We start from the raw sequence: 14,837 nt of genomic DNA on the forward strand, positions 1-14,837 counted from the left end.
ATTATTATTATTATTGTTGTTGTTGTTGTTTTATATTTTTACAGTACAATATTTATTAATTTATTTATTCTTTTTCTGCACTATAGTCACATTGAAGGTGGGGGGGAAAAGTATTTCTTATTTGTTCATTGCTGATCATGTTTGAGTAACATTTGCATATAAGTACATATTTATTGAAAATAACCAGTATAGTGAATGGCGAATCAATTTTGTTTATTGAATTACAAATAGTGTTTACGAAGGTACTGTTGCTATTTAGTGTTCTGTAAGAGAAAAAAAGCCTTCAAGAAATCTTTAGTCTCATTGTACCTTATTACCGTCAATATTGCATTGTAGGATTTTAGAATATTTTTGGCTGTGATATTAGGATGTTATGGTTTTATTTATGATGATGGTACCACATTTTTCCAGCCAGCCATCCTTTTTTTTTTTTTTTTTCCAGATAGGATCGATATGGAAATATTTCTGTCCCCGTGATAGCAGCCCTCCGTCTGCATTTGTTCAGTCCTGAGGGCAAAACGAAGAGTTCTTTGTCTTTGCTGAGGCATGAGCTTGGCTGCAAACAAGCAATATATTTTAGCTTTATGGAAGGGGTGAACACCGTGGAGCAACATTCTTCAAGGCCAGGCGTAGCAGGGTGACTGTTGAAGAAGGTAATGCTTAACGTAGGTTTCGTCCTACATTCCAGGCTACTTTGACAAGCCTGCAGATTTCCTTTTTTTTTTGTTGGTCAAAGCATTTGGTTTTATGAAGACATAAGCTTTAAAGCGGTGCTGGGATTTGACCTCCCTGGGGTGTGAGCTTAGTCCAGCTATCAACAGTGCAGTTCCAGCCTGGTGGTGGGTCTGAAATTAGCCCATAATAGCACCTCAACACGCCAGATCCACTGAGACAGGTTTGGGATAGAGAGCGATTGAAGGACAACACTAAACAAGTAGTCCGCTGAGGATTGAGAACCCAAAGTGAATGTTTCCTTCTCATCACAGACATCACAAGAGGGCTATGACCCCAGCAAGGACATCTTAAACAACAGCACTGCGCCGCAAGGCTCGAGTACTTAAAACACCTCAAACATATGGCTTGTTAAACGAGCACACTTGCGATGTTTATTCATGTACTGCCAGAATACCAAATGAAGGAGTGAGGAGCCAAAAGGATGGTGAGTTTAGATGAATGAGCATTAATTTGAGCAACTATTGAGCAGGATCCTTGGCTGTGAATATATTAGGGCTTGTGTTGAATTTGGTATAAAGCAAAAAGGAGTAGTGCGAATGGGGACAATTACGGCAATGGAATTTCAAAATGCGCAAATGTTTAAAATATTGATGTTTTACTTGGTCTGATATTTTCAGTGACCCGTTTGACTGCAGAAACTAAATTTAAAGGCACTGCAAATGAACTCACAATTTGCATGATTTCCAGCAAAATGGCATAATGAGTTCATCTCAAAAGACAATGTGTTTTTCATGCTGCAGGTAGATACATTTCAGGGTTAATGAAGTTAAAACTAAAACCATAAATTTGAGGTTTATTGTTACTGGAAATAAACAAAATATTAACTGATATAAAATCTTTTCTTTGGCTAATTGACATGGCAACATTTCTCACTCATTTGTGACCCTGGACCACAAAACCAGTCACAAGGGTCAATTTTTGGAAATTTAGATTTATACATCATCTGAAAGCTGAATAAATAAGCATTGATGTATGGTTTGTTAGGATAGGGCAATATTTTAATGGAACATGATCTTTACTTAATATCCTAATGATTTTTGGCATAAAAGAAAAATCGATAATGTTGACCCATACAATGTTTTTATGGCTATTGCTACAAATATACCCCAGCTACTTAAGACTTAAGAGAGGTTTTGTGGTCCAGGGTCACATTTAGTTTAACTAGTTGATGTTCTAAAATAATGAAATTAATACAAACTTGATATATAAAAAAAAATGAAATCAAGACAACATTTCATTTAGTTTAAAATGATGTTCTAAAATAACTCAAATTAAAATTAAAACGGAAATTTATACAAATGATGTATTTTTTTTAAAAATCTAATAAAAACGACACAACAAAAAAATTACTAAAATTTAACCAAAAATAAAGCTAATGTAAAAAGAAATGTAATTAATAAAAAAATTAAAATTAATTAATTAAAATATAAATTTAAAATTCATAAAAACTATAATAGTATCTCAATGGTCCTAAAATAACACTGTTTCACTTATTTGTTTAAAGGAAAAGGCGACTTCAAGGTTGAAATAAATTGGGATTCTGAGACGCAGCACAATAAGCCCTGGTGTTTTTAATCAATTATTAATTCAGTATTTTAATGATCAGAAAGCTGGGGATGATCAAAGGCCTGGTTCATGCCTCGCTGCCATTGCTCACTGAGACACACTCCGGCTCTTTGAAGTGCTGCGCCAACAAATGCTCTTATCTCCACATTTTCCTCTCAGGCATACATGTGGAAGCCTTGTGAAAACACTGGCCTGGAGATCCACTGTGGCGAGGTCAGGGTCGTTGACCCGTCCTTTTGCCATAGATTTAAATGCAACATCGTACAACATATACCTTTAGATCTGTGCTGGCAGATAATTCTGATTCGTTTTAAGTTTTCTACTTTTCTCTGAATCATCAAGAACACCTCTGATTTTAATTCCTTGATTTTAAAACATACTTTTGATTTCATTCTATCGTGTCTCTCTTCTGCACGACTGTCAAAATACAACATGGCAACATGGAAACATTTGTTTTGTTTTGGTGAAAATATGCTTCAAATTTAGTCCATATTTCGACATGTCACATTCATTCATTTTAGTCAATTTTACTGACTACAACGGAATGGAATGAATGAATAAATAAAGCAAGCAACAGTTTGCATAAATCTTTTTGAGTTATGACAACTACTAATTATGTTCAATAAATGAACTGTATTGAGTTTAGAATAATTTGTAGCATAAATACATTTTTGTTGTTTACTCGAAAAAAGTTTCAGTTGAGTGGTAACCAATTAATCTGATTTATTTCAGTTCAAATCAACAGGTAGCACTGTATGTTACTTATTCAGCATGCAATTGCAATGTAATTCATGCTAAATTAAAGTTATTTAGCATGAGATTTACCAAACAATGCCTTCATGTATCCACCCACCTCCTAACACAACAAGCACTTCTCTTCAGCACAATGGAAACCACAAAAACTTGAGTATAACAAACTCTTTTAAATGTCAAATGTCTTTCCCTTTACTTCATAACACCCAATTTCAACATGTATTCTCTTCATCTAGTCCTCTTCAAAGCATGCTGGGAACTAAAAACCCAGTGCTCAATTTTCAAACAATTGCGTTAAGTACAGTACCCTTTTTTAATTAATTAATGCAGAAATTTGAGTCTAAATTACACACAATATTAAGCTGATATAATGATCAACATTATTATATCAACAGAACACATCAAAATAATGTTTGCAACTTAAAAGGTTTAATTAAATCAACCAATTAGAATTGTTAACTTGTGGTAATAGGACCAGTGAATTTCTTTTTAGAGAGTAGTTGAAGACAATAACAATTTAGCTGATAAGTAAAAAATGTAACCATAATTCAAAATGTTATATTAATTTAAGTGCAGCAACATTTATAAAAAAACAACATATTGTAAGAACTCTCCTTGGTGTGAAAACCTGAGCCTCTGAAATAACATAACGCAGTATTTTAAATTCTTTATGCTTTTGCTATTTATTGTGATTTAGCAGCACAGCATGACTTACACATTATGACTAGCACATAATACGTTCATCATCATAGTTGCACATGCACATGATTTTGTGTCAGTGGTTTAGTTAACACTGAACATGACTTCAGTATCTGAAATATAACAGCACATTTCCCTCAAACGTACGTCTCTGGTTTCAATCTTTTGTCAATTTCCGTGCGCATTACACTCTCAATTAAATCTGAATAGTACATTTTGGTCACCGAGTGCAAGGGCAAAGCTCACATTAACTCCCGGCACATGCATCTCTCGCTAAAAAGGGCTCCCTGTAGTGAAAGCACAGTTCCATTCATGGTTTTAACCTAATGAGCTAATTAATTTGTTGATTATTATTTTCAGCCTCAAGATGGATTGGCGCACGGCAGTGTTTGTCTTCTCGAACAACCGCATGATTCAAGGGCAATACATTCACAAGCTGAGATGTCTCAATGCCTTTGTGACAAGAGTAGAGGTGTCTGGGAGACCTGACAGCTTGCCGATGACCTGTATTTATGGACGTGTGCAGTCTGCCTTTGGCCACGCAAACCCAGGCCTCTATTGGGTTTGTCAAAGTAATTGTAAAACAAATAGGATATATTTTTCACTTGTTCGGATAAATACGCATGGGCAGATTCTGGCCAACAGAACAGGTTGTTAATGTTTCCAAATAACTGCTAAAGAAATGCTTTTGTTAGGCATGAGATATAAATTCTTCTCTGCTGACGATATATTGGATGAAATAGGGCTGGGTGCTGTATCGACTTTGTAAGATACATTTGAATTGTATTCAAAAACAATATAGGGTAGAACAGTATAGTTTATATTGATACAGTAGTGTGATGTTGCGAGTGCATCTGAAAATTTGCGAGAACATGGAGCGAGTTGCTGTGGGGAAAGTGCATAATCCATATAGTCTTAAACATGAGACATGCTTTATATTATATGCTTCAAATTCACTTTATAAACAAATAGTTTAACGCAGCTTGCCATGTCAAGTGCTCTGACAGATATGTGCACTGATACATGCGCTGTTCTGTTTGAGATGTGGTTTTCTCTGAGCATAACTTTCATTTCACGTGTGAATTCTCATTGGTAAATGTTATAAAGCTTTTTTATTAGTGTTTTTAATTTATTTAGTTTTTACATTTTTATTTCAATTTGTTCTTTAAAAGCATGTAATGTTTATATTTTAACCGCTGCTTTCCACATTATTTTACACTCTCAGAAATAAGGTACAAAAGCTGTCACTGTGGCAAAAGGTACCTTTTGAAAGGTACTAATATGCACCCTTTAGGGGTAAACAAGGTACCCTTTTGAAAGTGTATTGCCCCAGTGGCAACTTTTGTAAAAATTTTTCCCCCTGACAGTAGCATAGACTATGTACATTAACTATATTTGTTTTCATAGCTTTCAATCTGCACATTGTTTGGAGGATATATATATATATATATATATACACACACACAAACAATTTATTTATTTTATTCATCAAAATAATCATAATTCTCCAACTGATCATAAGTTAAATTATTTGGAGATTATTCAGATCTAAAATATCAGATGAGCAGCAAAAGCATTTCATCTGTCATAATTAGGTTGCATGCAAAAGTGGAAATGTGTCAAATCTCTTACACCATTTACAGCAGCACAATCTACTGCAGAACAAAGAGTGTAAAACATTTTGAAACCCAGCCGCGAAAACCTTTACAGCCTGAAAAGTCCTGTTTGCGCGCTTAATTTAGCCATGGTGTGCAGAGAAAACTGTACATTTAGCCCACTTTGTAGAAATACCGAGATATGTATTGTATGTCGCCATTCAGCCTAAAAATACCAAGATACTATTTTTCGATATTGCCCATCCCTACTGTGAAAGCATTAGTTATTAATCTGTTTATGGGGCTAAACACCACCAAGCGTGGCTTTATTCTCAGCCTACTTTCCAAATCGAATAGAACCATCTATCTAAAAACAAGAATATGCTTTTTAAGACCATCTAGCCCACGTTCTGTATTGTTCATCTAGACACCAAAGCTGGCCGTCCTTATCTTGGAGCTCAACTCATGTAATGAAACTTTGTAGGAGCTGTTCCACTTCTAACACTGCCAGAAGATAAAATGCTGTGCCTGTTGAGATCTACATCTCATTTTAAATGGGTATACCAGAGGCCACCGTGTAAATATTTCATTGCCTTGATGAATCTCAGTTGTTTTCCACGACAGAAGCAATTACGTCGGTGGCGTCTGACGGGGTGCTTTTTGCCACCGTTGTCCCACGCTACTATGTAGCCACGTTATCTGAAGCCTTGAAGACCTGACAGGCCACATCAGTCAGTATGCTCGGCTAATGCGTCCGACCTCTGCTACGAAAGCGTGTGGGCCCTCTTCTCTGTCTGATTTCTTGATTTGTCGACACGAATGCTTGCTTTCCGTTCACAAGCGGATCAAAAGACGCAACCGTCATTCTCACGTCCCGTGGTCCTCGGCGTCTCTTCATCACCGTTGCTACTTCGACATCCCAATCCTGCTTTTCTTTTCAATATCAAATTGCTCATTTATTATCCTCGAAACAAAGAAAACACAATCTGTGATTAAAAATTAAACAACGTTATCTCTTCCTGAGCTATTACCGAGTCCCTCGGGAGAGAATGCTATTTTGCTGCCTTGCAGGCGTCTTTTGTTCTCGTTTTGGAGGCATGTCACTATTTATTGTTAATTTTTGATGCTTCATTTGATATGCAGTTCTCCCCGTGACATGCACGAAAGTCTTCATCTCTGTCAATGACTGCCTGTGAAGTCCTGATTTGAGGCTCCCATAGAGCAGAGAATGTATTCCACCACAAGCTCTGTCAACCTGCTAATGCTGTAATCATTGCTGACTGCAGAGTCACTCTGCTCCACCACCCGAATCAATACGAAATCAGACACATCATGCAGAACCCATAGAAACACTTTCGCAGAGGTAAATACGTGTGATGTGGCTTATCAATACATACGGGTCTAATTTTGGGAGCTGTGTCTCAACTCCATAAATATAGTTCTAGCTGAGCTTCTTCGTTGCCTCGTTCGGACGCGGCTGTTTAAAGCACATGTTGCAAGTTGCACTTGTAAAATAAGAAAAGTAAAAGAAAAAAAACTGTGCCTGAAGTTGCCTACACATTTAATTAAACCGAATTTCATTTTATAATTTTTATTTTGTTATTATGAAATTATTGCATCAACACATCAAATGAATGTCTTCTCTTTTGATGTTTAAAAAGGCACTAGCATTTTATGCTAAAATGTTTTCAGGCACAAATGCATTTTGACACTTAAGCTACATAGTAGTAAATAGTAATATAAATGATAGTTTCAAATGATTGGGAGGTCAGAAATGATGCATTAAATTTATCAAAAGTGACAATAAAGACATTTATTGTGTTATAAAAGCTTTAAATATCAATTAAATGTTGTTGTTGTTGTTTTACTTTTTTAATTCATCAAAGAAACCTGGAAAAAATATCAAATTTTCCACAAAAACTATTAAGCAGCACAACTGTTTTCAACATTGATAATAATAATAATAATAATAATAATAATAATAGTTTCTTGAGCATGAAATCAGCATATTAGAATGATTTCTGAAGGATCATGTGACACTGGAGTAATGATGCTGAAAATTCAGCTTTACATCACAGGGATAAATTGCATTTTAAAATATATTAAAATTAAAATAAATCACAATATTACTGTTTTTACTGTGTTTTTAATTAAATGAATCCAGCCTTGCTGAGCATAAAATATTTAAACTATTTCAGTCATCCAGTGCATGAATACAATTATTACACAGTTATTTCAGAGCAGGTTTCTAAAGAACTGCAGCAGTAGAAAAGCATTGTGAGCAAAAAGAGATGTCTAGAAATAACATGAATCGGGTTCTTCAAAAGACCTTGTGAAATGGCTTGACGAGCAGTTCTCCTTTCCATGCTGATGTTCTTATTAACTCAGGATGCTCGAGCAGGACCTGTCAAAGGGCTTGTCATTTATTTATTGTTTTTTAGACTTTAGTTAAACCAAAGCCATTAACCCTGGTTTGCTCCTTGCTAGTAGGTTGCAGGTGGTATTAGGGGGCGGGACATTCTAGAAAGCCATTTGATTGGACAAAAAAAACTGCTGTGCAGGCTGAGTCATCAGTATCTTTTTTTTTTTCTTCCCACAAGTGACATGACGTGTAGCCAAGTAAGATAACCCATACTCAGAATTTGTGCTCAGCATTTCACCCACCCAAGTGCACACACACAGCAGTGAGTAGTGAACACACACACACACACACACACTGTGGACACACAAACAGAGCAGTGGGCAGCCATTTTTTTTGCTTTTCACTGTGGCGCCTAGGAAGCAATTGAGAAAGACTGTGATTTTAAATGCATATATCTGAAATTTGTGAACATTTAAATTCAGTGTATTTGGCGTCAAAGCTAATAGAGATGGACTGAAAGCCACAGAACTCCAATTTTGTTTTCACGGCGCCTTTAATGATTCAGTACTTTTAAAAACCCTGTTCTTTTGAATGGCTCACACTCATTAGTCACCTCTGGTTTGCTTAAAATTTCAGGATAGTTGGAGTGTAATGACTTCAGTGCCTTGGCCATCACATGCCTAATGAACTGACAGTTGTTTCTTTTCTCTTTTTTCTTCTTCTTTTTTTCATCAGCTCTTGTCAGAACTACAACAGATTTAACAAGCAATTTTCTGATTCTGCTCCATCAAAAGAGCAAATGTTATTCTGAGCAAATGTCACTTGCAAATGCCTGGTGAATCAGTGTTCTTGATGCGTGGAAGGGTTGGAGATTGTCTTTTTTTGTTTCTGAAGTGCTTGCCCCAGCATGGATGATCTTTTCATTATCATGAAGTGCTAACCCAGGGTCAGCGTGCACAAATTTATGATTAGAGCGATCTGTAATCTTCGGCATTTAGTTAATTATGTTGCTCTCGAGGTGGCCATCCATGTCAACTTCAAATCCCTTGAACGCTGTTGCCGTGTATTTTTTAAATCGTTTGAGGTGTAGTCATAACCTGCTGTCCCCGTGAGCGGCGGTACCATGAAAGCAATGGTCTTAAAACTAATCTCCGTTGTTCTAAATTCAATGTCATTACTCACATACTTCACTGAGCCCTTTGGCAACAAAAAGAGAAGCAAGACAAAGCGTTCACCTTCAGCTGATGAGAACCTACAAGTCTGTTGCTGACCTTTGCACTTGCTGGTCGTTTGTCTTTTTTGCATTTGTATTTTTTTTTAGAACGTGCCTCATTTATTCATTTTGCAAAAACACATGTTGTTTGGTTTAGAACCCGTCTGATGATTCATTTGGTTGGTTTTGTGGTTTTATAGAACTTGGGTCAAAGCAAAGGGTTAAAACAACATCTCCCCAGTCTCAAAATCAAGCATATCATTGTGTTCAGGTCTTGAATGTGCAGTTTATTTGCAGGGAGCGAGTGAAAATGAGCAGAGGCGGCTCATGTTTCTGAGCTGAGCTTGGGCGCAGATCTGGAGAGATGGCTGTTGGTGCCTTACTGGTTCATGAGCAGCAGCAAACGAGAAAATTAACCATAATGCTATTTCACGGTACTCCACTGCTGGAGATCACCCCTGCCTGGATCTGCAGAGCCGGGATGATGGGAAGCGACTGCAGCAGCTCGTTGGGTCACTCCACGTGAGCGCTCACATATGTGTTAGCCTATTCATGGGATTATTATTAGCCCACCCTTCCAAAGATGAGTATTCGGGGTATATTTTAATATTTAATACATAGAGCTTTTAGAGAACCAAATTATATATATATATATGTAAAATGTACAAAAATACACATTAGCATTTATTTATTTATTTATTTATGTTTTTAAAGAAGTTTCTTATGTTCACTAATGCTGCATTTATTTGATCAAAAATACAGTATAAACAGTAATGCTGTGAGATAGTAATGAAAATAAAAGAAAAATAATAAAAATCAAAAAACTAAAATCAAAACTCATTCTATTTTAATATATCCTTCAGAAATTATTTTAATTATTCTAATTAACATTGTTTTATTATTATCAATATTAAAAACAGTTGTGCTGTTCTGTATTTTGGTGGAAACCATTTTTTTTGTATTCTGTTTTTCTTTGATGAATAAAAAGTTCAAAAGGAAAAAGAGCAGCACTTATTTGAAATTGTATTTTTTTTTTATAAAAGTCTTTATTTTACTAATTTTTTAATGCATCCTTGCTGAATTAAACATTTATTTTAAAATGTATTATATTATATTATATTATATTATATTATATTATATATTTTTGTGGAGCTATTTTTTAATGAAGTCAAAATAAACATTTTAATTGTATTTTTTTTTTATAAAAGTCTTTATTTTACTAATTTTTTAATGCATCCTTGCTGAATTAAACATTTATTTTAAAATGTATTATATTATATTATATTATATTATATTATATTATATTATATTGTTATCACTGGATGTGTAATATGTGGTTTAAGTTAACATGCTTATTTTGAAAAAAATTAAGAAATAACAAAAAATAGTGTGAAATAAAATTACATTTACTACTGCTAATGATATAATATAATATAATATTTAAATGAATAAATATGCATGTTTATATTATATTATATTATATTATATTATATTTTTAGCAGAAGTGAATGTTATTTTGCTGCTTAGTACTATTCTTCAAAATAAGCAAAATTAGCAATGTCTGCTATATCAGACCGCATTTTACATACCCAGTATGGTGATACATCTCTGTTCCTTCTGGAAATCATAGCACCTGAGATCCTGTTTGTTAAACAACGCAGAGGGAGTTAGGTTTTTCACAGCTTGTTTTTATAGCTTCTATTAACCTTCTATATAGACGTGCAGCTTTGGCTTGTAAATCCCAAACAGCGACAGTTTGTCACTCCAAATGCGGTTGGTGGTCCACAGATACCTGGCTTCTTTCTGAATAACAGTGATGTTGTGACTTTGCTTGGAAGGAAGGACATGGCGGTGCACTGATCTGTGACTTCCCTCTGGAGCAGAGCGGCTGATGTTCTTCCCTCTTCTTCATGTTAATATAAGCACCATCTAATTCTCTCAGTGAGCAATCCAGCCCCATCTGCACATTGTCTGGGTCGCCACCGGCGAGGGGCTTTGGCAGGAGTTGGCTTGTTACAGAACTTGGCTTATTTCTCCTCTTTTTTATCTCTATGCACATACTTTTGATGGCGATGTTTTATCCTGTTGGACAGGCTTTGTTTGGTCTTGGTATCTCCTCTAGCAGCTTGTGTTTGTTTTATGGATTTCTGGCATGGGTCTTTAAACAAGTGATAATGTTTCACAATACGTACACACCTTAACCCGCGTGGAGACGGGAGAGATGACACACAGACGTTTGCGTATGTTAAGACAGACATTAAAACATGCAGCATCCAAAACATAAATCCTTTTACATCTACCAAAATGTACAAATCCTTTAAGTGTTTATAGAATTCATGGAATAAATAGTATGTTAATATAAACATACAAATGTATACTTTACTTTTTCTCACTATTAACTAATACTATTGCATCAGTAAACTCCTAATTTGCTGCTTATTAGTAGTTAGTAAGGTAGTTGTTCAGTTCGGGAATAAGGGATTTATAATATGGTCATGCAGAATAAAACATTGATACAGTATGTGCTTCAACTAGTTAATAGTAAAAGTTAGTCTCTAAACTAACGTGTTACCATGAATTAGATATTAGTCCCATTTGGATTCAGTTTGCAATTTTTTTTTTTTTTCTGAATGTTTCATGAAAGTGAAGTGGTTCAAGAAACTGTATGCTTGTCTAAATAAGTCAAATGGTTTATGTTTTAGATCTGAAGACTTTTTAAAAGTGTATTCAGACATTCAAAAACATACATGTACATTTTAGGTACAAATATGTGGTCTGCATTGAAAGTATTCAGAAATGTAATGTCTTTAAAAAACACAAAGTTAACATTTAAGTGTTCTCGTGTCTTTTTCATTTGCTTTTTGCAGTCCATTTAGACTTATAATAGAGAGTGGAGCCTTGTGGCTGTAAATTCTCCTGAAATGTCCTTGACAGCTGTATTTAATCAATTATGACAGTAGATTTGGAATGAGCACAGCAATTAGAAGCATTGAAGTGATAGTTGTGCACATTTCTGGACAGCTGACTGTTGTCATCTTTACGGCACTAAATTGCAATGAATTTCCCTTAAGGGGCATTATGATGATTATTATATAATATTTTTAGCAGAAGTGAATGTTATTTTGCTGCTTAGTACTATTCTTCAAAATAAGCAAAATTAGCAATGTCTGCTATATCAGACCGCATTTTACATACCCAGTATGGTGATACATCTCTGTTCCTTCTGGAAATCATAGCACCTGAGATCCTGTTTGTTAAACAACGCAGAGGGAGTTAGGTTTTTCACAGCTTGTTTTTATAGCTTCTATTAACCTTCTATATAGACGTGCAGCTTTGGCTTGTAAATCCCAAACAGCGACAGTTTGTCACTCCAAATGCGGTTGGTGGTCCACAGATACCTGGCTTCTTTCTGAATAACAGTGATGTTGTGACTTTGCTTGGAAGGAAGGACATGGCGGTGCACTGATCTGTGACTTCCCTCTGGAGCAGAGCGGCTGATGTTCTTCCCTCTTCTTCATGTTAATATAAGCACCATCTAATTCTCTCAGTGAGCAATCCAGCCCCATCTGCACATTGTCTGGGTCGCCACCGGCGAGGGGCTTTGGCAGGAGTTGGCTTGTTACAGAACTTGGCTTATTTCTCCTCTTTTTTATCTCTATGCACATACTTTTGATGGCGATGTTTTATCCTGTTGGACAGGCTTTGTTTGGTCTTGGTATCTCCTCTAGCAGCTTGTGTTTGTTTTATGGATTTCTGGCATGGGTCTTTAAACAAGTGATAATGTTTCACAATACGTACACACCTTAACCCGCGTGGAGACGGGAGAGATGACACACAGACGTTTGCGTATGTTAAGACAGACATTAAAACATGCAGCATCCAAAACATAAATCCTTTTACATCTACCAAAATGTACAAATCCTTTAAGTGTTTATAGAATTCATGGAATAAATAGTATGTTAATATAAACATACAAATGTATACTTTACTTTTTCTCACTATTAACTAATACTATTGCATCAGTAAACTCCTAATTTGCTGCTTATTAGTAGTTAGTAAGGTAGTTGTTCAGTTCGGGAATAAGGGATTTATAATATGGTCATGCAGAATAAAACATTGATACAGTATGTGCTTCAACTAGTTAATAGTAAAAGTTAGTCTCTAAACTAACGTGTTACCATGAATTAGATATTAGTCCCATTTGGATTCAGTTTGCAATTTTTTTTTTTTTTCTGAATGTTTCATGAAAGTGAAGTGGTTCAAGAAACTGTATGCTTGTCTAAATAAGTCAAATGGTTTATGTTTTAGATCTGAAGACTTTTTAAAAGTGTATTCAGACATTCAAAAACATACATGTACATTTTAGGTACAAATATGTGGTCTGCATTGAAAGTATTCAGAAATGTAATGTCTTTAAAAAACACAAAGTTAACATTTAAGTGTTCTCGTGTCTTTTTCATTTGCTTTTTGCAGTCCATTTAGACTTATAATAGAGAGTGGAGCCTTGTGGCTGTAAATTCTCCTGAAATGTCCTTGACAGCTGTATTTAATCAATTATGACAGTAGATTTGGAATGAGCACAGCAATTAGAAGCATTGAAGTGATAGTTGTGCACATTTCTGGACAGCTGACTGTTGTCATCTTTATGGCACTAAATTGCAATGAATTTCCCTTAAGGGGCATTATGATGATTCAAATCAGAGCCTGATTAAGTATTCAGTAAAAAAGAGAGAAAAGGAAATAAGAGCAGATAAAATAGCATTTGACATCTCATATGCAGTTACTGATAACTTATTCAAGATTCAGACCAGTTGTGTTTGGACATCTAATGAATCCAGCTAGCCTCTTTTCCCAAATAAGGAGACAAGACATGTACGAGACTCTCATTAGCATGTTTGGTGATCATATGCATGTTACTTTACATTCCAAAAGCAGCAAATCAAGCCAGCTAATGTATGGTTTATTTTAAACAGGATCATGAAAAGTTCAGTTTATGCCTTATTGCGACTGCATGACCTCTGAATTATAGATAGCATAATTCCTCAGCGACAATCTGTTGTTCTGTCAGCTCAGATCAGAGATGAACCACCTAACATCACACTCAGAGGTCAGAGTTGTGAAAGCCCACTGACTAACCTCATAATTAAAGTGAGAAATTAACCTCAGAAAACCCCAGAGAGCTGATGACAGTACAGCTATAGCACTATATAACATTTCACAGCAGTTTTAGATCTTCATCGCTCTCGCTGTCATTTATTAATGCTAAATTAGTTGAATGTTTTCAAGCTAATTGTTAACATGAAGTTAAGTAATATCGCTTTAGACAGTTTTTACATTTGGGATGCCCGTGGCGTGAATTATTTTAATCATCATTTGCTTATTCTTTTATCCATACAGCTTCTATGATGGCTAAATTAGAGACTAGATGGAATATTTTGTATTTTTTTTAATTTGTCATTATTTGTCGATCCGCAGGGCCATTTAAAATGAACTGTTGAGGGCAAAAAAAAAAAAAAAAGGAAATCTCACTATTAACTAGGTGTTTATTAGCATGCCTATTTTTAACATATTGGCTGTTTAATAGCACATATTCTTCATGACCATACCTTACTAACTATTAATAAGCAGCAAATTAGCAGTTGATTGAGGCAAAAGTCATTGTTAATGGTTTGTTAATAGCAAGAATTGAACCTTAAAATATAGTGTGACCCATATTCCTTTATAATGTATTTAAAGGGGTCCTATTATGCTCTTTTATAAAGTCTTGATTTTGTTTTGGGGGTGTACTAGAACATGCTCTCATGCTTGGTGGTTCGAAAAACGCATTATTTTTCACATAATTTACATTATTAAAATACCTTTCTCCCCATCCTGGCACAAACGACTCGATTAGTTCTGGCTTTGATGAAGGTCC

Source organism: Sinocyclocheilus rhinocerous, unplaced genomic scaffold (assembly GCF_001515625.1).
Source record: "Sinocyclocheilus rhinocerous isolate Xijiao unplaced genomic scaffold, SAMN03320098_v1.1 scaffold44, whole genome shotgun sequence".
Taxonomy (NCBI): Eukaryota; Metazoa; Chordata; class Actinopteri; order Cypriniformes; family Cyprinidae; genus Sinocyclocheilus; species Sinocyclocheilus rhinocerous.